Raw genomic sequence first — 26,254 nt, 5'->3', positions numbered from 1 at the left:
ACCTCATTTACAAAAAATCTATATAATTTACTTTGCCACTTAAAGAAGTTAGTATTGAATCTTTACATGCCGAGTTTCCGAGATTCAATTCCTTGGCTATGTGGTCACCAGTTTAACTCCTACCCATTCTTCAGTGCTTGGCGTCATCCCCACCTCCTCAAGGCGACTTCCCTGACTTCCCTCACTAATCAGATCTCCCTAGGATACTTTCTCTCAGTGTTTGAACTTCTCCCAGTGTTATCATGAAGGCAAAATAATGCACAACAACCACCCACTTAATGTCTGAAATATAGAAAGTGCTCAACAAATATTAGTTGTCTCTATTCATAAACTAGAGGCATCCTGTACAGATGGAGAGTCTGAACCATGGTGAAGTTCATTAAATTGAGCTTTGGGATTAAGACTCAAGGCCAAGTCATACAGGGAGGAAATAATTCCAGGGTCATGAGCTGTCCAAGGTGGGTACTGTGAGTGGTCTGAATGTGGAATATAGAATGATGCAGCAGAAGTGGTTCAGGACTGAGTCTGGGAAACAGAAGAGAGTGCTATGGGTACATTATCATCCAGAGCTACCTGAGTGGCAATTTAAGGGACCAGTGGAGGATCATTGGACCAATTTCTTTATTGCTGAGCAGGGTAACAATTAAACTATCAATGCATTTGTTCTGTTACATTTTAGTCTTTGCCATACACTTATTAACTCTTACAAGTTTGGAAGAATATTTTATTGCACTTTTTATTAAGTTGTATATTTTCCTTCTTAAATGGTTTTTTCCCCTTATTTTCTCCCACCATCTATCTTGCCTTTCTTAGATATTCTGAAGTGAGCAAATAAATAGTTGCATATGCAACACTTCACATCTTTGTTTATGCTCTTCTACATATACAATTATATTTAAATGTTTTTTATATTTATGTTTACAAAAATTGGTTATATTATATACATTTATTTGCAACTTGCTTTTATACATCATGTATACCCAACATCTGCTTCAATTGCTCATAAAAAACCTGGAATGTATGCTAGAGTTGGTATTTACTCTTATTCCCAATTTAAAACAAACTCATTTTCTATTTCTGAAAGAATGGTAGATAAGATATCCTGAATTACCTGCCAGTGAAATCCTCACATTCAGAATTTAAAAAATCCTAAGATGTGCTAATGAGCTGGTAGGAAGGAAAAAAATCCAAAGAGGTAACCAAATTACTAACGACACTTTCAATTTGAGGCTACTTGCTGAAGTACCAGCTAAGTTGAGTTTTTATTTTCATGGTCTCTTAGGGACTGGAGAAATTGGGGAAAAAAACTGGATTCCATTCAAAGTGGGAAGTGTAAGGAGAGACCTCAGGTAACACTGGGAACCGAAAGTCCTGCACAGGCTGAGTGCGTTGAGGTAAACTAAAAATAAAGCTGCCCACCCCTCCTAGCAGGGAGCAGAAAGAAAAACTGCCTGCCTTGAAAGTTGGTACTAGATAAAGTGGGGAAAAAATCAATAGATGGATTTAATAGTGAAAAGAGAATCAATGAATTGAAAAATAGGTCTGAAGAAAGTATTCAGAATGAAGCACAAAGAGATAAAGCAATAAAAATACTTAAGAAAGGTTAGGAGACACATAAGATAGACTGAGATGGTTTAATATTTGGTATTGTAGAATAAGAGAAGTGAGATATGAGGGAGAGGGAATGTTTGAGGAAATAATGGCTAAGTATTTTCCAGGACTGATGAAAAGCATCAGGCTTCATATTTAGGGATCCAATCCATCCCAATCAGGGTGAATGAAAAGAAATACACCAGCTGGAAACGTCATTGTCAAATTCTAGAATGCCTGAAGAAATAGAGTGTCTTAAAAGCAGCCAGAGAAAAATAGACCATTTATCTACAAAAGAATGGCAATTATAACAGAACTGACTTCTGAGCAGCAATGATGAAAGTCAGAAGACTGTGGAAGTTTGTGAATGTACGGAGAAAGTAACTGTCAACTTAGAATTACCCGGCAAAAAATCTTTTAATAGTTTAAGTAAAATAAAGACATGTTTAGGAATAATAAAAACAGAGGAGTTTTGCTACCAACAGACTCTTATTAAAACTCTAGGCTGGGCACGGTGGCTCACACCTGTAATCCCAGCAGTTTGGGAGGCTGAGGTGGGTGGATCACAAGATCAGGAGATTGAGACCATCCTGGCTAACACAGTGAAACCCCATCTCTACTAAAAAAAATACAAAAACAAAATTAGCCAGGCGTGGTGGTGGGTGCCTGTAGTTCCAGCTACTTGGGAGACTGAGGTGTGAGAATGGTGTGAACCTGGGAGGCGGAGCTTGCAGTGAGCTGAGATTACGCCACTGCACTCCAGCCTGGGCAACAGAGCAAGATTCTGTCTCAAAAAAAAAAAAAAAAAAAAAAAAAAAAAAAATTCTAAAAGCATGTACTTGAGGCATAATAAAGATGTTCTCAGATGGAAGGTTCTTAGATGAAAGATGGACTGATTAGTAAGAACGTTGTAAATATACATGTAAATCTAAAACAAGCATAAATTGTATAAAACATTTATGGTGATAAGCTAAGACATAATTAAATACATCACACAACAATAGCAGGGGCATTGGGAAGCGGGTGATTGGATTAAGGTGTTTTAAGCTTTTTTTTTTTTTTTGAGACAGGCTCCCATTTTGTTACCCATGCTGGAGTGCAGTGGTGTGATCATGGCTCACTGCAGCCTCAAACTCCTGGGCTCAAGTGATCCTTTCACCTCACCCTTCCAAGTAGCTGGGACCACAGGCATGCACCACCATGTCTGGCTAATTTTATTAAAGATTTTTGTAGAGATGGGGGCCTCCCTGTGTTGCCCAGGCTGGTCTCAAACTCCTGGGCTCAAGCAATCCTCCCGCCTTGTCTTCCCAGAGTGCTGGGATTACAAGCGTGAATCACCATGCCTACCTGGCCTAAGACTTTTGCATTGTGTAAGAAGAGAATAAATAGTCATGAGTTGCTTAATGGTGGGAATACATTCTGAGAACTGCATCTTTTTCTCTGGCCTCTTCTCCAGTTATGCATTCCTGTTCCAGTTCCAACAACTCCTCGTCAGTCAATTCCTTAGGAGCCACCCCTAGGAACTCCTCAATGTCATCCTATTCACATCCGGGTTAAAGTTCTTTGTCATCTCAACCACAGCCTGGTTGTTTTTACAACCTCCTCATCCTTGGCAAATCCTTTTTAATTGTGGGCAAACCTCTTGAGTGTCTTCTTCCAGATACCATTCATACGTTCCTTGGTGACATCACCCCAAGCCCAAGCAAGGTTCTTGATGCAAGATTCTGGTCGTAGATGTTGTAATTCTTCCAGAGTTGCATCTGTGTCTTCTCAGTGTCTTTCTCAGCTGCAGCAATAGTGCAGGCAAAGGTCCTCCTCAGGAGGTAGACCTTAGAAGTGGCTACAACTCCTTGATACATTGGTTGAATCAAAGAGGTGGTATTTGGAGGGAGAAACACTGCTTTGATGAAGATCACCAATAAAAGGAGGATGTGCAGGAGCATCATCAACAATAAGCAAAATCTTGAAGGGGATGTAATTCTCCAAACAATACTTCTCCATCTCTCTGGTATAGCAATTCAGGAGGGCTTCTTGGAAGGGGAGCTAGATTATCTATGACTTCTTATTGTTCCTGTACTACGCTGGTCATGTGCACTTATTGATATGCTTGAAGGCTCTGGAGTTTCCACTGTGCCAGATCACAAATGGTTTCAGTCTGTAACCTGCAGCATTGCTCCCAAGCAAGACTTCTGTCTTTAAAAGCCTTGAAACCTGTATCGATATGGACTCCTTATGGATAAAGTCCTTCTAGACATCTGTTTTCAGAATACAGAGGTTTCATTTGTACTGGAGACTTGCTATGGCAAGTAATTTTGCTCCACATTCAGCTTATCTAGAATTTCCAAGAATTCTTCAGCTGCCTTCACATCAGCACTCACAGATGCACCACTCATGTTCATACTATATAATGAATAATGATTCTTGAAATGTTTAAACCACCCAGAGCTAGTAGTAAATGCAACACTATAGTCAGGTCCAGCCTATTCTTTCAACATCCCAAGATGACTTTTTCTTTGACTGCTATTGTCATGGTGCTGACAGGAATATGCTTCTGTATCTGCTCCTTAATCCAAGTCCTTAGAAGTTTCTCCATATCCAATGTACGCCTGTCTCAAATTTTTGTTAGTCTCATTGCCTTCAATGAAGCAGATCCTTTAACAGCTTCTGTGACTTTGTTCGTGTTCTTCAAGATTATAGCTGCGGTGAAATGGGCCATGCCTGACTGGTGAGCTGTGGTGAAATGGGCCATGCCTGACTGGTGAGCTGTGGTGAAATGGGCCTTGCCTGACTGGTGAGCTGTGGTGAAATGGGCCATGCCTGACTGGTGAGCTGTGGTGGAATGGGCCATGCCTGACTGGTGAGCTGTGGTGGAATGGGCCATGCCTGACTGGTGAGCAGTAACCATCACTGATTTTCCACCTTCCAAGTTCTTCATCACTTTAAATTTTGTTTCGAAGTCAATAACTTGATGTGGCCTCTTACTGGCAACATAAACCATGGCTTTTGTACAATTAGGGGCCATAATGAAAAAAAAAAAAGTAAGATTAAATCAAGCACAAGATAAAGTAATGCAATCAAGAGACATGGTAAACATGAGATGTACGAGGCTTCTGCCAGCATACTGTTTCACAGTAAACTTTTCTTTGTAAATACAAGAGTACACTTTAAAATAATGACACAAACATAGCACAGCAAATAAACCAGGAAAAGTCATTTATTAACATGACCAAGTATTATGTACTGTATATAATTTTGTGTGCTATGCTTTTATACAATTGGCAGCACAGTAGGTGTCTTTACATCAGCATCATTACAAATTCATGAATAATGAGTTGCACTATGACATTAGGATGGCTATGACATCACTAGATTTTCAGTTCCATTGAAACCTTATGGGACCACTTTCATATATACATCCTACCATTGACTAAAATGTCACTATGGGGAGCATAACTACATGTGATTAATTTGAGATGATGACAACTTAAATGGGAATTCTGTAATTTATATGGAAATCTTTAAAATAATAGAAATAGTGATTGTAACTTCTAAATCAGTAGAAGAGAAAGGAGAATAAAGAAAAAAATTAGCCGAGTGTGGTGGCTCACGCTTGTGGTCCTAGCACTTTGGGAGGCTGAGGCAGGTGAATTGCCTGAGCTCAGTAGTTTGAGACCAGCCTGGGCAACATGGTGAAACCCTGTCTCTACTAAAATACAAAAAATTAGCCAGGCATGGCAGTGTGCACCTATAATCCCAGCTACTCAGGAGGCTGAGATAGGAGAATTGCTTGAACTGGGAGGTGGAGGTTGCAGTGAGCCAAGATCATTCCACTGCACTCTAGCCTGGGCAACAGAGCAGGACTTCATCTAAAAAACAACAACAACAACAACAAAAAACAAACAAGAAAAAACAAGAAAAAACAAAAAAGTTCACTCAATTCAGAGGAAGGCAAGAAAGAAGGAAAAACTAAACACAAAATCTGAGACAAATACAGAGTACAAAATAAACTGATAGAAGAAAACGTAAATATAGCAGAAGAAAACGCAAATATAGCTGTCATTGCAGAAAATTAAGTGGTAAATGTTCCAGTTAAAATATAAAGACTGTTAGATAGGGTTTTAAAAAAATGCAGTCATATGCTATTTAAAAGAGATAAACTTGAAGCATCAGGATACAGAAAGATTGGAAATAAATGGATAGGAAATGATAGAGCAGGCCATAAGAAAGCTGCTGTTGCAATATTAATAATTTTAGACTTTAAGGCAAAAAACACTATGAGAAATAATGAAAGTTACTGCACAACAAGAAAAGGCTTAATGTGTAGGAAAAATATAAACATTCTAAAGGTGTGTTTGCCTAGCAACATACCCTCAAAATGCACAAAATCAAAACTAACTACAAGGAGAAAATGACAAATCTACAATCATACTAGGGATATTTTAACACTCCTTTCTTAGTAATTGGTAGATCAAGTAGACAAAAGTATCAGTAATAATACAGAAGAATTGAAAAGTGCAGATAAGAAACATGATCTCAGTCAGGCGCGGTGGCTCACGCCTGTAATTCCAGCACTTTGGGAGGCCAAGGCTGGCGAATCATGAGGTCAGGAGTTCGAGAACAGCCTGACCAACATGGTGAAACCTGGTCTCTACAAAAAACACAAAAATTTGCTGAGCCTGGGGGCGTGTGCCTGTAATCCCAGCTACTCAGGAGGCTGAGGCAGGAGAATCGCTTGAACCCAGGAGGCAGAGGTTGTAGTGAGCCAAGATCATGCCACTGCACTGCAGCCTGGGTGACAGAGTGAGATTGCATCTCAAGAAAAAACAAACAAACAAACAAACAAAAAAGTGACCTCATGACCTCATGTTCAATAAAGTATGAAGTAAAAAATTAAGTCTAAGAAGATTACATTTAGCATGTCACCTTTTTATTAAAGTTAAGAAAAATTAAAATTAAAATCAAACATACAGGTCAGGCACCGTGGCTCGTGCCTGTAATCTCTGCACTTTGGGAAGCCGAGGCGGGTGAATCACGAGGTCAGGAGTTTGAGGCCAGCCTGGCCAATGTGGTGAAACCCCGTCTCTACTAAAAATACAAAAAATTAGCTGGATGTCATGGCAGGCACCTGTAATCCCAGCTACTTGGGAGGCTGAGGCAGGAGAATCGCTTGAACCTGGGAGGCGGAGGTTGCAGTGAGCTGAGATTGCATCACTGCACTCCAGCCCTGGTGACAGAATGAGACTCCATCTCAATAATAATAATAATAATAATAATAATAATAATAAAACATACAATTTTAGGGATGTATATACATGACATAAGACTATATTTTAAAAAGTAAAGGTATGATGAAGACAAGATTCAGTATAATGATTATTTCAGATGGGGAGAGGCGTGGGAACAGAACTGAGGAAACACACAGGTAGATGTAGCTTGTCAATATTCAAGTTCATGTATTGGATGATGGTTGATATGTGTTTTTCCTTATTAAAATAATGAATAAATAAGAACCAAGCATAATATTAATCCAAGCCTGTGCAATTGATTTTACACACTCATGTGCGTGCGCATACACACACACACACGTGCACAGACACATGTCTAGAGATGGACTGCCTAAACTCAAATTCTCGCTCTGCACTCAATTTCTTTGTACTTTGCCTCCCTCCTTTGTAATATAGAGGTGATAATAATTATGTTTATTACATCATGGTAAACATTAAATGAATTAATACATTTGAAGTCCTTAGACCTCTGTTTGATGTGTATGAGGGGATCCATAAATGTTAGCAATCATTATTCTTACCTCTGAGAGAGAACAGAACTTTTGGATGTCCTGCGCTTCTGTTTCATTTTGCTCTATTTGTACTGGTGCTTGCCTTCTTCACTTTTCTGAGATAAAGAAGTACTCCTCCCCCTCTTTAAGGCCCACCCCTTCACTCAAACTCTGAATCTCATCCCCTTCCATTATCTCAATGTCCTCATTCCATAAAATGCCCTGCTCTCTCTTGCTTCCTTAATCCCCTTAGATCCATAAGGATTTGGCCAGGAAAGCAGAAACCACTCTAGGCATTTCAAGCAAGGAGAGATATAATACAGGGACTTGGAGGCGCTCACAAAACTGTTGGAAAGGCTGGGTGTGGGAGGGGGGCAAAGGCCAGAAAAGCCATTACTAGCTTTCAGAAAAACAGTATGTCCAGAAATCATAGGAAATTGCCACCGATGATCTCAGTAGTTGAATTACCCAAGTAGGTGATTCACAGGAAGATGCCTGGAGGTCTGACAAACTTTATGCTGATCCTTTGCCATTCTTTGTTGCCACAGAGGCAATAATGACTTCTACTTGTCTTCTGTCTTTCAATTTTGTGCCAGTGCCTCTCACTGGTGAACTCTAAATGGACACCTTCTAAGGGACTCTGAGAGGTGTACTTACCAGGCATCCAGCCCCTGAGACAGAGAAAAACATAGAAGGATTGGAGATGAATGCTGCTTGTCAATAAAATAAAATGTAAACAGTATCTGGTACACTCTTCCCCTCTACTGCATTCTTCTGTATTTTAACATGCGCAGACCTTTTACCTCTTCAGCAAACCTTTCTTTATTCCATTTTTCTTTCCAGCTAGCAGCTTAGATCTCTCTCTTCTGCTTTACTAGAATTCTTTTTGGAAAGAATGCACATTCCATTTTCACTTTCTCACCTCCCAGTTTTTCTTCATCTCATGTTCATCTGGCTTCTGTCCCACAATCTCCCTGTGAATGTGGAAAAGGTTATAAGTGATCTCTTGTGGTTTAATCTACTAAACACTTCTAAGGCTTTAACTTAAACTTTTTTCTCTGCAGCATTTGATATTGGTGACTACTCTCTTCTTCATAAAGTTTTTTCTTCCTTTAGTGTCTGTAAAAACTGGTATACTGGTATAATTTTCTTTTTACAAATTCATAATAGAAATACAGCCACAAATCTCCCTTTTTCTTTCTTTTTTTTTTTTTGAGACGGAGTCTCGCTCTGTCACCCAGGCTGGAGTGCAGTGGCCGGATCTCAGCTCACTGCAAGCTCCGCCTCCCGGGTTCACGCCATTCTCCCGCCTCAGCCTCCCGAGTAGCTGGGACTATAGGCGCCCGCCACCTCGCCCAGCTAGTTTTTTGTATTTTTTTTAGTAGAGACGGGGTTTTACCGTGTTAGCCAGGATGGTCTCAATCTCCTGACCTCGTGATCCGCCCGTCTCGGCCTCCCAGAGTGCTGGGATTACAGGCGTGAGCCACCGCGCCCGGCCTCCCTTTTTCAAATACAACTGCCTCATGCTTAATTAACAGGAAATCCATTATCTTTTTCTTGAAGCTGCCAACTTTATATTATCCAACTATTCTGAAGGCTTACAAACCCTAGGTTGGGGGATACCTCATGTCTGCTTAACCCATTGCTATTGCTTCTAGCAGCCCCATGACATGTTTGTTAGAGATTGTGGCTATAAAGAATTGCTTTAGTTCTTCCAAGGAGGATGAGGTCAGTCCTTCAGAAGGAAGGGCTAAAGGAGGTTGAGGATTCCACAGCTTTGGCTTTCAAGGTTGTAGCACTCCCCTTTCAGTCCTCTCTACAGCCACTTCTCAGCACTTCTATACAGGAGAGACTTAGGAATTGCCAAAAGATTATGGTTGTGTTTGATTATGGCCGCAGTTTTGTGTTGGTAATACTCTTGCAAGTCACCACTTTCTTGGTGTCAGCAAGTTCTAGAATTACTGAACCAGATTGTTTCTGATGTATTTTAGTTCTATGGAAGTCAAACCACAGTTTTCTCTTTCTTCCAAGGAATATGATAGTAGGGATCCCTTGGTTTAATAGGTGTTTTTTTTTTCATAAATCTTAAGAACTCAAACTATCTGATTTGCAATGACTACCCCAGACAATGGAACTACTCATCAATCCTTCTGAAGGAGGCTATCTTTGAGATTTTCTGGAAAATTCTATTTCTTCCTCTTCTGTGCTAGAGCTGGAAGTTGTCTTTACTAAAGGAAACATAAATCAAAAACACCAAGTTTTATTTCTAACAAAATGAAATACCATACCCTTCAGATTCATTCATTCATTCAGAAAATTGTAATTGAGAATGAGCATTGGGTCAGGCACTATACTAAGCCCTGGGGAAAGAGTAGTAAATACAATTTTAAAAAATCCCCCTGCTTTCATGGGGTTTTCTTCCTAGCCGAAAGAGACAGACAATCACCAAATTTAAAAGGTAGACAATACAGCATGTTAGACAGTAATAAACACTATATAAAAAATAAAAAAGGGGTGTAACATATAGGAGAAACTAGGATTTTAAGGGTGGTAAGGGAAGGCCTTGCTGATGAGGTGGCATTTATTGGGATGGAAGTTTAAAAGACGGGGAGTCATCTGGGCACCAAGGGCTTCTTTTGGAGAGTGACATGAGCAAACGGAGAAAAGGAGAAAGGTCATAATGAGATTGGTCCTTCTGTCTCAAATGCAGTGGTGGTCATCAGGCTACAGACGTTGGGGTTGGTTTCTTGCCAAGAGCTTGTGGCAGCCTTCTCTTTGACCCCAGCTGTTGGACATGTGAAGTCTGGGGGAGGGATGGTCTCATCCTTTTTGCCCACTTCTTACTCCTTATTGAGTTCATCTTTAAGGTGTTGTCTCCAAAGTGCCATCCTCTACGCTATTATCTTTTCGTTCTGTATATTTTCCCTGGCCGCTGTCATTTATGGCCATTGCTTCAATTGACATCTATATGTTAAATATTCCTAAGCCTAAACCTCAGCCGAGTTCTGTTTCCTGAGAGCGACACCCATACCTTTCCCTTTACCTGACATTACCACTTAGAGAGCCAAAGACATTTCAAACTCAAGATGTGCAGATCTAAATCACCCCCAAACCACCCTTACTCTTGTGTTCCTCTCTCAGAGAATGGTCCCATCATCTACTTTGTTGCTTAAGTTAGAAAACTGAGGCTCATCATTGACTCTCATCTTTGACATGTAACCAGTCCCCACAACCACTCCCAATCCAACCAACCACCTCCAATCCAACCAACGTACCAACTATCAATCAATTCATTCTTACAATTCCTTATTATTAGCCAGGCATGATGGTTCATGCCTGTAATCCTAGAACTTTGGGAGGTCAAGGCAGGAGGACTGCTTGCAGCCAGGAGTTCAAGACCAGCTTGGGCAACATAGCAAGAGATAATCTCTACAAATAATAAAAAATAATTTGCTGGAGGTGGTGACATATGCCTATGGTCCTGGCTATTCTGGAGCCTAAGGTGAGAGGGTCACTTGAGAACAGGCAGTCTAGGTTGTGGTGAGCTGAGATAGTGTCACTGCACTCCAGCCTGGGTAGCAAAGTAAGAACCCATCTAAAAATAAAAAGTTTCTTATTATCTCACAGATCTACTTCTCTCCATTCCCACTGCTATTTGCAGAGTTCATGTCCTCAACATGTCTTGCCTAGATTGTTTCTATGGCTTCATATAGCATCTCATCCTCCAGCTTTGCCTCTCTCCAATCCATTCTCCAAGAGATAGCTCTTTTGATTTTTTTGAATAAATCTGATATATTACCTCCCTACTTAAAACCCTTTGAAGAGTCTCTCTTGCCCTTAGAATAACATATAACCTCCTTAGCCTGACACACAAGGCTCCCATGATCTACTGACTTCTGTAGCCTCATTCTTGTGCTTTCTCCACGCTTATATTTTATACTTCAGTCTTGAATGTCTCACAGTTCCCTGAATGGGCCTATCATACCCAGTCTTGTTATAAAACTATTATTTCCATTTGAGGAAACTTTCCTTCCCCTTTATTATGTGAACTGCACCAAGCTGTCAGGATTTAGCTTCTCGATCCCTCCTTTCTGGGAAGATTACTCCAAAATGTTGGCCTGCCATAGTCTCCCACATTCTGGCAGAGGATACAAGTCTCTTGGGTCAGAGACAAAGGAAGGATTACTGTTCAAAGAAGTAACAGTTGCCAAAGTATTGTTGCTTTCTTGCCCTGATTTCCTGAGCTCAATCTCCACAGGTTGAGATAATAAGGGCCAGGTGATACTTGCACTTGTTGTGGTTGTATTACAGGAAAGGAACCCCAAGCTTAGAGAACCTGAATCTTTCTTATTGGGTTGCAAACAAACACCCCAGGGAAAGACATTATCTTTATCATACTGAACAGTAAACAGACTGGCCTTTTCTTCTCAGGGGAAATCCTATTTCTGTCTTGCCAGGCTGTTGGCTATACAAACATTTATGAAAAGATAGTCTGAGCAAAAGGGTAGTTAGTGCTTCTGCTTGCAAGACATGCAGAGATGTGAGAGGCCCATATAGAATTGTCTCACCCCACTTATTACCAGTTACTGTAATTGCTTACTCATTCACATTTTCTGCAATCATACGGTAAGTTTTTTGAGGAAAGAAGACAGTCTCCTTTCATTGCTGTATCTTTAGGACAGTGACGTGGCATAGTAAATGCAAAGTAAATTTTGTGGAATGAATGAATGAACTCATTCATTCTACTTGTGACACAAGATTGGGACTGAAGATCCATGCCCAGCTCTTTATATCCGAGGCTAGAGTCATACCCAGAAAGCAGTACTGAGGATTCCTTTTATGGGTCATGGATCCCGTGAGTCTCACTTGGCATGTAGTCGACAGCATAATTGCAGAAATAGGAAAACAGTGGTAGTTACGATGTATCTCAACATTTTCTTCCCTTTCTTCTCTTCCAAAGCATGTAAGCATGTGAGCCTCAGAAGAATTTCTGTGGTATTTATTTGAATTTAACTCTACCTGTAGGCAGTGATTGGCAGGTATTTTTGGTTTATGAAACAATTTTAAATTGCCATCCAATAATTTTGATAAGACAATAATGCCCACAAGATTGTAAGTTCAATGAGGATAAGTATTTTCAGAGATATAGGTCCTGAATCTATTTTTGTTGATTGAATTGAAGAATTTAATTTGTTGAGCACTCACTGTATGCCTAAGCATGGGGCTAAGCGCTTAGTATACTTCATTTAATTTGTACAATGACTGCACGAAGCAGGTAGTATATTATCCCCATTTTGCAGATGAGGAAACTGAGGCTTAGAGAAATTAAGACTTGCCCAAGACTGCACTACTGGTAAGTGCTGGGCTAGTGTTTAAACCTAGGCAGTGACTCCACACAAAGCATTTCTCTGCCCATGAAAGTGCTGTTGTTGAAAGGTTATCATTATCAAGAAGGAGGAGAATAGCATATAAACCTATGTTATGCATTTTTAGTGGATTGTAATCTGGCTTGAAAATTTGTAGCTTGGTGAATATTGTGTGAATCATCAAAATCAAGTTGCAGACATTTGACCATTTTTGACCGACAAAAATGTCAATTTCATATATTTCAACATAAAATATGTGCTGCAAACGCTATCTGAGAAAATGTTGCTTTCAAAAGTAGCTTCAGAACATTAACTATCTTGAGTACAGTGTGTGCTTTGGTTCCCCAGACCATGCCTGGCATGGCAGTTTTACTGTTTACGTAGAGCCGGGGGTCATCCAGAGGACATTTTTGTGGAAAATTGGGACCAGAGAGAGAATGTGTCTGAGCTGAGACCCATAAGGACCAAAAGCACAATGGATGAGAGCAACCAGAAAGACCACAGTAGCTGTTGAAGATACTGAACCAGAGAGAATCAGATTAGCTGGAAGGTCTTCTGGGGTACTAGCAATATTCAACTTTATACTGCCAGAATGAATTCCTGTCTGGAAAGGGACAATATAAGAAAATTCAAGTTCCCCAAAACTAATTTGCTGTTTTCAGCAATGACGAATTCCCATAGTATTTGGTAAGTATAGCAATTATTGAGTTAGAGGACATAACCACCATTGTTGCAAAAAGTTAATGCTCTTGGCTAAATATTCATTTATATCGTTAGTATTATGAAATGCAGCCAGAGAATGTTTAGAAACTCACTCTGTTGGTGGAACGAGTCTGAAAGGAATCACATTCTGTCAAGGACTGAACTGTAGGGTGAACTTTTGTGTGATTGGCATTGGTTCCAGTCATGCCAGCAGAAACACAATTCCCCGTTGTCTCTGTGATCCGTGCTTCACCTTGCCTGTGGGGCAGGGGCATTTTGATGTGACCTCTTTGAAGACTCGACTCTGTGTCTGCCGCTGTTGTTAGAGGAGGCTGGCAAGCCTGACACTTCTGAAACGGTTACGGCGGTCATCCTCATTTTTCTATATTTCATCATACAGTTAGTAGGTCACACATACTAACGGTAATTTAATAAGCATATCATGCAAATGGCACAGGACAGTGTTTGATTTTGTCATGGAAGTCATAGATCTGAGAGTCAAAAATATTCTACATAATTGTGTCAGAAGTTGAGAATTAAACAAAGTAAAATAGAGCTATTTTTCTTTCTTATTAAATTTTCTTTAGTTTAGAACATTATTTGTGATATATACTGCCAATCAAATACATGTTTTTTCCCAGATGGCACAATATTATTTTATAATTTTCTTGTATAAAATGTTTTAAATACAAAGTAGCTATAAAAGAGAAAGTAAAATGGTCACCATTCAGGGACAACCATAATCAATATTTTGTACATATTTCTAATCAAAGCGTATAAATAAGTCAATTTCTGAAACACATTGAGATCATACCATACACACTTTTGGTATCTAGATTGTTTCTACTTTGTATGTTATAAACATTTTCCCATCTTTAATACATATTATTTTCTCACCTGGTTTTTCACGGCTGCACGGAATCCATCATGCAGATGGGTGTGAAAAATTATGGAGCTTTTTATACACAGGGTGTAGGGGGAAGCACTAGGAGTTAGAGTCAGAAGATGTAGCTTTAAACTTTTGTTCTTTGAGTGTCTCAGTTTCTTCAACTATAAAATGGAGATATTAACATTTGCCTGGCTTCCTTGCATAAAAGTTAGGTGAGTTTCTTTGAGGCATGGAGCAGGACATGATAGCAAGGAATTTTTATTTAAAGGTGTGTATATGTGACATGTTCAGGCTTTACAGATAGGCCATCGCACCAGAGTCTGCCTTAATCATTTGGTCTTAAAAACAGAAAAAAGCCAACAAAGATCGTAATCGAAGTTATATGTAAACTGTCATCCCACAATGTTTCATAATGCAGTTTTTAAAGTTTAGGTTAAAGCAAAACTCTTAAAGAACCAGCATGCCCTTTTAGAAGGGATTTGTCTTCAGCGAAGAACCTGTGTTACCAACTGAAGCGTCAATCTGGAAATATTGCCAGGGCCTTCCTTGGTCTTTAAACAAAATCACTGATGGGCTTTGATACTGGGTGGGAATTTTGAGAGGTCTCTCCGATTCTAGGAATTAATATATTTTGATGAATGCAAATTTTTAATATTTACCAGGTTAATATTCTCTTACCCAAAATGTAATGAAAAGGACTTGCTACTCAAACCTCTGAAATCATGAGCAGGGAGGAAATTCAGTGATCTCAATATCTCTGGTTCCAAGACCCAACTCTTTGCTTTCTTTTGACAACAGAAGACCCAGATTAGAAAAACTGTTCTGAAGGGAAACAGCCCTTGACTCTGTGCTACTGCTATATGCAGGCTTCATGGATTATCCTAACATTCTGACAGGAGGGTAGGGCTAGTAAGAAACTGTGCTCTCCTTCTCACCACACGCACAATTTTAGGACCCTTTTTGATCACAACTCAGGATGTGGCAGGGTTTATAAAAAGAAAAAAAGATTAAAAAAATGGAGGCTTAAGCTCTCTACACTGCTGCCCAGCCTAAAAGTTAGCTGGCACATTATTTTTAATGTCATCAAGAAACTCTTGTGGGGAATACATATGCATCAATTTTCGTTGCAGAGAAAGACGATTTTAGGACTAGGTTACAGATCCTTCAACTTGGAGGAGATGAACTTTATAGGTTCTGCCTCATTAGTCTTACAGTGATGTTTCCCCCCTTTTCTTTTCGAAATATGTCCCCTGGAATTGTTGGGCAATGTGGGAAAATATTGTGACAAACATTCCTGTTTATGTGTGTCATGGGGGCGACTGTTTTGTTTGCATCGCTTCTTGCCTCTGCCCCTCCTTTTCATGGTCAGCAGTTCCCTGACAGCTCAGATTCCTCTGCTGACATCTGTTATAATGAGAGCTCTGGCGGGAATAGATTTGCAAAATGATGGGCTCACAATAGGACGGAGCTGTTCCCCAAACTTTCCTTGAGGTAAGCAGATGGGGTCTGAAAATAGAGCATTTGAACCAATTAGGTCTAGGTGAACGAATTTATTCAGCACACACTGAAGAGTGATTCTGCACCCAACTTCTTTCCCTATCTCCTTCACCCCTCACCTCCCCCATCTCACCAACAGGAGGGTTTCCGATGGCGTGGGTTTTATCCCCCCTGAACACTTGCTGGGAGACAGGCCCTTCCAGTTCCTAAAGCAGGAGCATGCTGGGTATTTACCCTGTGCCAACCGTCTGAATAACAGAGAAAACCCACTCCTCATGCCTCATAATGAGAAGCTGGGGCAACACATGGGGCTTTCCCACTCGTCACAAATGATGGCTGTTTGTGCTAGTTAACCTTTTCTAAGCCTGGGTCAGCTCCTGCTGGGAGGCAGGGGCGATCTGGAGAGAGTGAAAGCCTGGCAGACCCCAAAGTCTCCAGCACGCTTTGGCCCCCAACACATGCCACTGCCTTTGCAGAATACCAAACCATCCTGCATCACGCTCTTCATAAGTCAGCCGGGCTCCATGTGCAGCTGACAGTTCGGATTCCAGAGGAGAACTGCCTCCAGGAACACTCTGCAGATACTTCCTGGTAACTTTTATTTTCTGGCACAGCTTATCTTCTCTTTTCAGAGGAATCTCTAAAAAAGGATGAAATGGAAATTTTCCCATCCTGGGCCTTATTATTTTCAGCAATCTCCACTAGCTGTGTAAAGAGAAGACTTCTTTGTAGTTTCAAAGCCTAAAGTCAAGTCAGTAATACACATTTTAATAACTTGTGCCTTAAGCGTATTGACTGAAGCAAAATGAAGACAGGGCGATTAAGAAATACACTCCTAAGTCCCATTCTTTGGGTATCTGGGGAGAATTTTGCAAGTGTCATGGGGAAATGCTATCTAATGAAGTATGGGGGAAGAAGGGCAGCTGAAAGGGAAATTTTGGAAATCTCTTTGGGGGTGAGGGGAACAGAAGTTTAAAAATGATGAAAATTCAAAGCCCAAGTGAGAGGTTGATTTTGTCTCACCATTGAAATAGCCAAACCTCATAAAAGGAATCAGATGTTGCAAATTGCAGGTTGAAATGATCAGTGGAAATGTATTTATCACAGCTGCCAGCGTTCTGAAGAGCAGAACTCATACTTTGTAACATACTCCAGAGAGACCTGAACAGTCTGTAGAGCTCAAATTCTCAAATCCCACCATCCCTGACTATCTCCTGCTGCCAGCTCAGACCTGTGGATTATTGTGCTAATTCAACACCATCTGCTTATAAGGTGGTATTGTTCAGAATGGTGTGTTTATGTGGCAACGGGTATCCTGAGAAGGGAGGAGGAGCCGACGCACAGTTGAAATAGTTCATTAACCCCAAAAGCAGTTAGCTGTGAGAAGCTTAATGCAGAGCTGCTACAGCATTTACAGGAATAGACAGTCTAACATCTCAGGCATTACATGCTGAGGAAATCCACCTTTGAGTTAAATCCTTGCTTATTTAAAAGCAATCCTATGGGCTCCATTAGAATTTACTATTTGTGGCTATTAATAGTGGTAAAGAGAGGAGTAAAATAAGTGAAACCAAAGGTTGAGATCTTGTGCTACTGTTCATTGGGATGATTTGACACCAGATGCTGACACGTGGACAGGATTCACCCCTACTTTTAAGTCATGCTCAGGTACCTGGAGGATGGGCATTTATTGCTTTCCGTAAAACCATGGTATAGTTTGCAATGGTGTTTTTTTTGTTGTTGTTTTAGGTGCACACTGTTATACTACTTTGGGAACATTGAATGATAGAAACAGCATGGGTTCAGGGACCAAAAAGTTTGAATCTCTGCCCTACCACTCACTGCCTGTGTGATTTTGAACATGTTTCTGAACTTCTCTGAGCCTTGGTTTCCTCATTGTCTAAAACATGGACAATACTTGTCCCGAACAGTTATTAGAGGATTAAGTAGAAGAATGTCTGTGAATGCATCTGGTGTGGTATTTGGCATAAAGTGGGTGTCTTCCTTTGGTGTTGCTATAAAGGAATACTGGAAACTGGGTAATTTATAAGGAAAAAATTCAAATTTATTTGGCTCATGATTTTGATGTCTGGAAAAGTTCTAGATTGGGCATCTGGTGAGGGCCTTGGGTGGCTTCCATTCATGGTGGAAGGCGAAGGGGAGCTGGCGTGCAGAGAGAACACAAAGTGAGGGAGGGGGCAAGAGAGAGGAGGGGTTGCTCCCTGGCTCTTTTTAACAACCAGCCCTCTGGAGAAGTAACAGAGCAAGAACTCCCTCACCACGCGCCAAGTGGCCACTAATCTATTCATGAGGGGTCCCCTCCATGACCCAAACTCCTCCCAATAGGCCCCACCTCCAACATTAGGGATCAAATTTCAACATGAGATTTGGAGAGGACAAACATCCAAACTATAGCATCAGTTAAAAGAATTTTCCCTTGACTATAGTCTCTTTTATGCCAATTCATGTTTCAAATACTACTTATAAGCTATATGACACTGGTTGGGCCTAATTGAACTTTGTCTCTTGCTTTCTCCATTTTTTTCTTATATCTATGTCTTCTCTTTCTGGCTTATTTCATGAGCAGAATATATATATATATATATCTCCCTGTGTTTGGCATTTGTTAAATGTTCCATTTCTTCTACCATTCATTCATTGATTCATTCAACCTATGAAATCTGTTACATGCCTATAATAAGCCAGTATTGCAAAGAAGTATAAATAAAGTCTATATTTTTTGGGAAGTGACAATTTGGGGATAGAAAGTATGATAGCTTCCTTCAAAATCTGAATGGCTATTGTGAAAATTACGAATAATTAATGGGGCAAGGACCCTATTTTACTTATCCCATTATCTAAACCCAGAGCTCAGTTCAGACACGCCTTCATTGTATAAACTTAAAAGTTAAAGAACAGAGATGATATTTGCTTAGTGGGTAGAAATAGGACCAGCTGGTAACAAACACTGGATTTCGTATCAGCATAAACAAATTCTAACATTGTGAAGGCACACACTGAGGAGGGGTGATATCCTAGTCATGGGTGGTTCAGGTTCTGGCCCCCTGAGAGATGTGGAGGAGAAGCTGCAAGCCTAACTGGGAATTTATAGCTCCTTCAGAGACATCTGCATAGCTATGTGTTTGTAGGCTTGAAATACTGATCGTATCAGTCAGGAAGGAAGGAATAGAAAGTACCAGAAAGGAAGAGAAAACACTACTCATGATAGCATGAACAATAAGAGGACTTATAGCTCATCAACAATATGTCAGAATGAGGGAAACTCCAAGTTGGTTTCTGTAGAAGCTCTATAATGTCGACAAGCACCTGATGGGCACTAATTTATTCATGAGGGGCCTGCCTCCATGACCCAAACTCCTCCCATTAGGCCCCGCCTCCAACATTAGGGATCAAATTTCAACATGGGATTTGAAGGGGACAAATGACAAGATTCCTTCCATCTCATCATTCTGTAGTCTTTAGCATTTTTCCCTCAGAGTAACCCCCTCATGCTTACAAGGTGGCTGCCACAGATCCAGCTCTCAAGTGCAGACATGTTCATGTCCGGTGGCAGAAAAGAAACCATTTCTTTCTAAATTTTTTTGATAAGGAAATCTTTCTCAGAAGCCTTTCAGCGGACTTGCTTCCCATCTCATTGCCCAAATTACAACATATACCGAATTTAATCCCTGACAAGAAGAAGAGGACCAGCCTATAGGCTGCCAGAAGTCAATTGGGTTCTCTAAGTAAGAAAGAAGAAAAGTAACTGCTGTTGAATGGGAACCACTAATGCCAAATACAGACAGCCTGATGCAATGAAGAAAGCATGAGTTTCGGTTCTGTTCTACGCTTTGGTAGCTGTGTGATCTTGAGTGTATCTGTCTTCTCAGGCTGCCATAACAAAATACTGCACATTGGGCAGCTTTAACAATATGAATTTATTTTCTCAAAGCTGTGGAGGCTAGCAGTCCCAGACTGAAATGCCAGCTGATTCAGTTCTTGCTGAGGGCTCTTTTCTTGCCTCATTAATGGCTTCCTTTTCCCCGTGTCTTCACATAAGGCTTTTTCTGTGCATATGGAGAGCGAGCATGTCAGGATTGAGCTTTCTGGTGCTTAATGATTTCCTTGCTCCAAACATAGTCACATTGAGGGTTAGGTTAGGGCTTGAACATATGAATTTCGGGGAGATACAATTCAGTTCAGAGTATAGGGAAAATTACTTAACTCTCTAAGCCTTTCTTTCCTACCTCTGCAAATGGGACTAATCATGTACACCTCCTAGTGTTCTCCTGGGAATACGATGAAATAATGACACATATGCTCAAACTTACCCCAAAGCCTTGAGTTACATTAGTTTACATTTTGTTCTTTTCACTCCATCAACTAAAACCAGACAACTCATGCAATGATAGAAACTTCGCCAAATCACATGGCTTTCCATAGTGCATACTGATTTTAAGAATTGAGTTCCGGTTTCTGACAACCAGAGTAGCTTAAATATGCTTAGAAAAAGCAAATAATGCTTTATTTGCCTGAAGATTATATTATTTCATCTCAAAGCTAATGTGGTAATTTTATTGCAGAAATATTGTTATGGATTCCCTATCATTCTTTCTTGAGGATTAAAGGGAATAAAATTGAAAACTCTACATAGTTGAAAGATAAAACATACCTGGGTGATTGGTTTCTTGCAACTAGCAGAGACACTTAAGAGAGCAGCCTCTGAAAGCAGATTTTGTTTTGTTTTGTTGTTTTTTTGAGACAGAACTTCACTCTTTTGCCCAGGCTGGAGTGCAGTAGCGTGATCTTGGAGTGCAGTGGCATAATCTTGTCTCACTGCAACCTCTGCCTTCTGATTTCAAGCAATTCTCCTGCCTCAACCTCACAAGTAGCTGGGATTACAGGTGCCCACCACCATGCCCAGCTAATTTTTGTATTTTCAGTACAGACGGGGTTTCACCTTGTTGGCCAGGCTGGTCTCGAATTCCTGACCTCATGATTCACCCGCCTTGGCCTCTCAAAGTGCTGGGATTACAGATGTGAGCCGCTGTGCCCAGCCTGGCAGATTGTTTTTACTGGCTGCATCATATTGACAAAATTATTTGGACAGAGCGGAGAGAGTGAGGAGGCTGCGTCTGGCTCCCGCTCTCACAGCCATTGCAGTACATTGAGCTCCATACAGACAGCGCCGGGGCAAGTGAGAGCCGGACGGGCACTGGGCAACTCTGTGCCTCGCTGAGGAAAAATAACTAAACACGGGCAAAGGAGATCCTAAGAAGCCGAGAGGCAAAATGTCATCATATGCATTTTTTGTGCAAACTTGTCAGGAGGAGCATAAGAAGAAGCACCCAGATGCTTCAGTCAACTTCTCAGAGTTTTCTAAGAAGTGCTCAGAGAGATGGAAGACCATGTCTGCTAAAGAGAAAGGGAAATTTGAAGGTATGGCAAAGGCGGACAAGGCCCGTTATGAAAGAGAAATGAAAACCTATATCCCTCCCAAAGGGGAGACAAAAAAGAAGTTCAAGGATCCCAATGCACCCAAGAGGCCTCCTTCGGCCTTCTTCCTGTTCTGCTCTGAGTATCGCCCAAAAATCAAAGGAGAACATCCTGGCCTGTCCATTGGTGATGTTGTGAAGAAACTGGGAGAGATGTGGAATAACACTGCTGCAGATGACAAGCAGCCTTATAAAAAGAAGGCTGTGAAGCTGAAGGAAAAATCTGAAAAGGATATTGCTGCATATTGAGCTAACGGAAAGCCTGATGCAGCAAAAAAGGGAGTTGTCAAGGCTGAAAAAAGCAAGAAAAAGAAGGAAGAGGAGGAAGATGAGGAAGATGAAGAGGATGAGGAGGAAGAGGATGAGGAGGAAGAGGAAGATGAAGAAGATGAAGATGAAGAAGATGATGATGATGAATAAGTTGGTTCTAGTGCAGTTTTTTTTTTCTTGTCTATAAAGCATTTAACCCCCCTGTACACAACTCACTCCTTTTAAAGAAAAAAATTGAAATGTAAGGCTGTGTAAGATTTGTTTTTAAACTGTACAGTGTCTTTTTTTGTATAGTTAACACACTACCGAATGTGTCTTTAGATAGCCCTGTCCTGGTGGTATTTTCAATAGCCACTAACCACCCAGGCGCGGTGGCTCAAGCCTGTAATCCCAGCACTTTGGGAGGCCGAGACGGGCGGATCACGAGGTCAGGAGATTGAGACCATCCTGGCCAACACGGTGAAACCCCGTCTCTACTAAAAAATACAAAAAACTAGCCGGGCGCGGTGGCGGGCGCCTGTAGTCCCAACTACTCGGGAGGCTGAGGCAGGAGAATGGCGTGAACCCGGGAGGCGGAGCTTGCAGTGAGCTGAGATCCGGCCACTGCACTCCAGCCTGGGCGGCAGAGCGAGACTCCGTCTCAAAAAAAAAAAAAAAAACAAAAAAAAACATAGCTACTAACCTTGCCTGGTACAGTATGGGGGTTGTAAATTGGCATGGAAATTTAAAGCAGGTTCTTGTTGGTGCACAGCACAAATTAGTTATATATGGGGATGGTAGTTTTTTCATCTTCAGTTGTCTCTGATGCAGCTTATACGAAATAATTGTTCTGTTAACTGAATACCACTCTGTAATTGCAAAAAAAAAAAAAAAAAAAAAGTTGCAGCTGTTTTGTTGACATTCTGAATGCTTCTAAGTAAATACAATTTTTTTTATTAGTATTGTTGTCCTTTTCATAGGTCTGAAATTTTTCTTCTTGAGGGGAAGCTAGTCTTTTGCTTTTGCCCATTTTGAATCACATGAATTATTACAGTGTTTATCCTTTCATATAGTTAGGTAATAAAAAGCTTTTGTCTACACACCCTGCGTACCATAATAGGGGTAAAGTTAAATTGAGATAGTTTTCATCCATAACTGAACATCGAAAATCTTGATCAGTTAAGAAATTTCACATAGCCCACTTACATTTACAAACTGAAGAGTAATCAGTCTACTCAAAGCATGGGATTGTTAGAATCAAACATTTTGAAAATCTGTCCTTGAAGGACTAATAGAAAAGTATGTTCTAACCTTTACATGAGGACTCTATTCTTTAACTCCCATTACCATGTAATGGCAGTTATATTTTGCAGTTCCCACATTAAAGAAGACCTGAGAATGTATCCTCAAAAGCGTGAGCTTAAAATACAAGACTGCCATATTAAATTTTTTGTTGACATTAGTCTCAGTGAAGACTGAAAATGCTGGCTATAGATGTCTTTTCCCATTTATCTCAATATGGACTGCTCAGGAAACGAGACTTTCCATTACAAGTATTTTTAATTAATTGGGCCAGCTTTTAAAATGAAGATACCACTTTCAAAATAGGGTATATTTTCCTATATTATGGTTTGCCACTTTATAAATCCAAGTAGATAGGAGGAAAGAAGACACTTAAACTTTGCATCTCAGTATGAATTATTCAATTTATTTGAATGATTTTTCTTTACAAAACAAACTCATTAGTCATTATCTGCTTAGCAGTTTAGGGAACAATTTGGCAATTTTGTGGTTTTCGAGATTATCGTTTTCTTAAAGTGCCAGTATTTTAAAATAGCGTTCTTGTAATTTTACACACTTTTGTGATGGAGTGCTGTTTTGTTATATAATTTTGACTTGGATTCTTTCCATTTGCATTTGTTTATGTAATTTCAGGAGGAATACTGAACATCTGAGTCCTGGATGATACTAATAAACTAATAATTGCAGAGGTTTTAAAAAAAATTATTTGCTGTAGGTTTCAGTTTTCTCATTTGTAAAGTTGTAATAATAATACTTTATTTATAATAATATTGATAATTATAATATTTTGCTAATGGGGTTACTACAATGAATTATGACAATACTGTTAATAATAATATTTTACTTCAGGGGGTTGCTGTTAAGATAACTTGGGTTAATATACATGAAGTACTTGGATCAGTGCCAAGCTTGATCCATCATCACCATCATCAACATCACATCATCCACAAATAACACTCTAGGAAACAACCTGTAGCCAAATCTTTGCTTTCATTGAGATGGATTCCTAAAGGAGCTACATTGTGGGGTCACAAGGCATTTGTCACTCAGCTTCTTTAAGACTCAAGAACTTCATCCAGCCAGATGTGGTGGCTCATGTCTGTTATCCTACTACTTTGGGAGGCAGAGGCAAGAGGATCACTTGAGTCCAGGAGTTCAAGACCAGCCTGGGCAACATAGGGAGACCTCCCCGCACCCAATCTCTATAAAAAGTGAAAGAAAATTAGCTGGATCTGGTGGCGCATGCCTGTAGTCCCAGTTACTTGGAAGACTGAGGCAGGGGGATCACGTAAGCCCAGGAGGTTGAGGCTGCAGTGAGCTGAGATTGCGCCAACTGCAGCCTGGGTGACAGACCAAGATCCTGTCTCAAACAAAACAAAACAAAACAAACAAAAAACAAACAAAAAACCTCCCCAGACCTGCCCCCCCCCCAACACACACACACAAAAACCCTAAAAAGAACAACTTCCAATTTAGCTGAGCCAGGCATGTTTTGTGACAGCATTGCCTGGAGTCAGGAGAAGACAACTCTGATCAAAACCGGCTGCAGGTCCTGTGATACTGAACTTTTCTTGTCACTGTGATATCAAGGCATGCCTGAAAGTGCTTCCTGGAGGTGTCCTGTAACTGTCTTGGCACTTATTTGCAGTCTCTCTGTTGATGGATCTCAGAATACTACCTATGTTCTGCCCCTTAGCAGCTATTCATCATAGGCTACCTTGCCAGGGAGTGACCCAGGGCATTGTGACAGATCAATTTACTTAATGGATTATACATTTCAAATAACTTGAAGTTGATTTGGTCCAGCCTGACTGTTGCTGGGCTGATCATCATTCTGATAAATGACAAGGTTGCTGGGTTTGTTCCCTGGTGGTATTTTACAGGCAGGGCTTGCCCAGGGTTTAGCTGTGCTTGGTGCTAATGGAGAAGGCACGTGGAGGCTTGGGAAGCAGGTCTCTCTGGTTTTGGAACACAAAGGACACACACAGAAAACCTGACCAGGCACTTTTTTTTTTTTTTTTTTTTGCCACCTCTGTGTGCCTCAAGGCAGTATGGCTGGAAACGATGGGAATCTGTTCTTGCCAACTCTTTGATTCCTCCTTATAGGACCAAGCTCTCTTCCCTGGCAGAAGGAAGAAATTGGGGCAGCTGGAAAGACTCAAATAACTGAGTTTGTCTCCCCTTTAATCTTTCTTTGTAGGTGAACTAGAGGCCAGAGAACAAACAGGTGATAAAAGAGCAAGAAATCCTTGCAAAAGGATAGGCAGAATGCGTCTTAGGGGCTGTGAAAAGAAGCTAAAGAAGGTCAGATTCTGTTACACCTTAAACCCACTTAAGCTGAGCAAGAAGAATAATTGAATTAAACTGTGGCAGAAGGAAAATTTTTCCAGGAGCAAGGGTTGGATAATGACTATGCTTTCCCCAAAGTGCACAGCACTTGGCATGTCCCCACACGTCCCCAACATGCCTATTCAGTGCGTGAATGATGGTGACAGGAAGGGCTCACAGGCCTCCATCCTGGTCTTAGTTCCAACACTTATCTCTATGGTCTTGGGCAAGTTCCCTACACATTCTGAATCTGTTTGCTTACTTTTAAAGTGGAACAAATAATACCTCTTTTATGGGGTTGTTGAAAGATTCACGATATATATATATGAAAGTGAACCTCATATTCCAAAAGTTCTATAACACCTGTTGTAAGTGATATTAAAATGTCACTTAAAATCACTGTTTTAAGTGATATTAAAATAAAGCAATGCTGTCATTGCTTAATGATAGCTTCTGAACATTGAGTGTCTATATACAGACACTACATATATATACATATATAGAGTATATATACATGTATATATGTACACATCTATATATAGACACTCATATAAATGTAAATCATAGACACATCTATATATAGACACTCATAAATCTATATATAGACACTGTATATATAAACACTCATATAAATGTAGTGTCTATAGACACTGTATATATAAATACTATATATACATATATAGACACTTGATGTTTAGAAGCTATCATTAAGCAACTACAGCAATGTTTTATTTTACTATCACTTAAAACAGGTGTTATAAAACTTTTGGAATATGAGGATCCCTTTCTAATGTTAATGTAATTTGCAGATACCCTTTAAACGAGGGTACTATTATTGATAGAGAAGATATATAATGGCCAAAAGCTATAAAAAAATCAGTAACATTTTTAGAATGAGTTTTTATTTGATGAATTGAAACAGCACATATACACATAGGCTGTCCAAAGAAATGATGAGACATTTATTCCCTCTCCAGACAAGATATGATGCTTATATAAATTATTATGAGCTCCCACAATAGCTCCGTAGACCGCCAAGTGACTGGGACCTACTAGTCCA

At 40.2% G+C, this 26,254-nt stretch overlaps 1 pseudogene; it reads left to right on the top strand.

Annotated features, from left to right (window-relative positions):
* The first annotated feature begins 21,069 nt into the window (after positions 1–21,069).
* Positions 21,070–21,735, top strand: LOC112634956 (annotated as a pseudogene).
* Positions 21,736–26,254: the final 4,519 nt, after the last annotated feature.

This window comes from Theropithecus gelada, chromosome 11 (assembly GCF_003255815.1).
Source record: "Theropithecus gelada isolate Dixy chromosome 11, Tgel_1.0, whole genome shotgun sequence".
Lineage (NCBI taxonomy): Eukaryota > Metazoa > Chordata > Mammalia > Primates > Cercopithecidae > Theropithecus > Theropithecus gelada.
Note: the sequence above shows the minus strand (reverse complement) of the source record. Positions and strands in the feature narration are given on the sequence as shown.